We start from the raw sequence: 2,027 nt of genomic DNA, 5'->3' as shown, positions 1-2,027 counted from the left end.
GCCACCATGTCTGGCCCATAACTTCTTTGTCTTTCCTGCAAGGAGCTTGGCAAGATCACTTCCAAGGTCTTTATAACCCTATGAGTCTACAATCGCTGCCTGGCTATTGAATGAAATGGATTCTACCTGTGGAAGTGTCTTCTTGCTAAGTCACTCAAACCAACGTGAAAAGTTTTCTGATATACACCATCCCTCCTGCCACCAAAAGCAAAACAAAATAAAATAAAATATGATATGATATATAGGAAAAGTATATTCCTAAGAAAGGACTACATGATTGTAGCATGGCTTGAGGTGAGAAGTCAATGAATGTTGAATGAATAAATGGATAAGGGTTGATTCCCCTTTTTGCCAAAAATATAATATAGTCATACAAAGTATGTTCTTAGGAAAAGGACGGCATGATCATAACAAGACACAATGGGAACATTCAATGAATGAATGAATGTCAAATGAATGGGTGAAGGATTTACAAGGATTTTTTAAAAAAAAAACATAGAATGCTTCATGAATTTGCGTGTCATCCATGTGCAGGCCCCATGCTAATCTCGGTATCATTCCAATTTTAGTACATATGCTGCCAAAGCGAGCACTGTAAGAGGATCTTAAGGATTTTTGCTAAGTAATACACCAAGTCTTCTTTCTTCCGGTTATCTGTATGGTGACGACATTTAATTGTTTAGCTCTACCTATCCTTTTGTTTTTATTTTTATTTTTACTTTTTTGAGACAGAGTCTCACTGTCACCCAGGCTGGAGTGCAGCGGCGCAATCTTGGCTCACTGCAGCCTCCGCCTCCCAGGCTCAAGTGATTCCCTTGCCTCAGCCTCCCAAGTAGCTGGGACTACAGGCACCTGCCACCACACCTGGCACTAATTTTTGTAGTTTTAGTAGAGATGGGGTTTTACCATGTTGGCCAGGCTAGTCTCAAACTCCTGACCTCAGGTGATCTGCCCACCTTGGCCTCCCAAAGTGCTGGGATTACAGACGTGATCTTACTCTTTAAGTGAGAAGTGACTTGTAGGTGATGCCCATATCAGCTCTTTCCTCTTGGTGTCCTGAATCAGCTAGACAGTCTTTGGCTACAGTGGTGGTCAATAAGTGTTGGTGACTCATTGAGCATGGATTTCCCTCACCTGTACTTTGGGCTATACAGAAAACCAAAGGGCTGTCTTGAGTCTAATCAGGGTCTTTGTGTTTTGCTCTTCAACGCTTTCTGCCTTCTTTCCTTGGACAAGGGTGCCACCTGACCTTATTATTCTTGCTTTGTTGACTGACTTCATCAAAAGAGTTGTAACAAACTGTTTTTAAACTGTTCTTATTTCTGGGGTAAAACATCTTTATTCCACTCGTAAGAACAAACAAAAAATTATGGCACTGTGCACATTATAATGGAGATGACTGGCCTTCTCTTAAAAATAATAGGCTACAAAACAGAGAAAGCTCAAAATGATGGCAGGAGGCCAGGCCAGGTAGCATTGAAAATCCCTGTTTCCCTGGCCTGCAGTGTGACACTGCCTGGTAGGAGGTGATTTGGAGCCAGGTCTGCCATGCTGTGACTGTAGCCAGTGTAATTTCTGTGTAAAAGTCTCAACTATCACATTAACAGACCATTTAACTTACACTGTAACCACCCGGACACTGGGGTGTTGCTCCAGTTTCTCCTCCTGTGGCTGAGTGTGCATTCAGATTTAATCGATTGGTTGAATTGATTTGGTGATTGGTTGTGGCAGGCTTCTTCTCCCTATCTCCCTGGCTTCCCCCTCCATGCCCTCCATGCCCTCCCTCACCACTGAGCCCTATTGGAGGGACAGCTGTAATTGAAGACACTGCCAAATTATGTGCAGGACAAATGCACACCCACATGCACACGCACTTTCATTACACTCTTGGAAAAATGAAAGCAAAGACAAGAAACTAGTGCTTTAGGCTAAGTGAGATGAGGTTTTCGTTGCTCCAAATTCTGTGAGTTTGGGTAATGAGCAGGAAACAACCACAGTTCACATATTCAGAAGCCATGAGGATATTT

The 2,027-nt window shown here is 42.7% G+C and overlaps 1 non-coding gene across 1 annotated transcript; it reads right to left on the bottom strand.

The window, feature by feature from the left end:
- Nucleotides 1–489: 489 nt before the first annotated feature.
- Nucleotides 490–593, bottom strand: LOC116275505. Its single transcript, XR_004184635.1, has one exon. It is a non-coding gene; the product is annotated as a U6 spliceosomal RNA (small nuclear RNA).
- Between the last annotated feature and the right edge of the window lie 1,434 nt (nucleotides 594–2,027).

The sequence above is a fragment of the Papio anubis genome, chromosome 6 (genome assembly GCF_008728515.1).
Source record: "Papio anubis isolate 15944 chromosome 6, Panubis1.0, whole genome shotgun sequence".
Classification (NCBI taxonomy): domain Eukaryota; kingdom Metazoa; phylum Chordata; class Mammalia; order Primates; family Cercopithecidae; genus Papio; species Papio anubis.
Note: the sequence above shows the minus strand (reverse complement) of the source record. Positions and strands in the feature narration are given on the sequence as shown.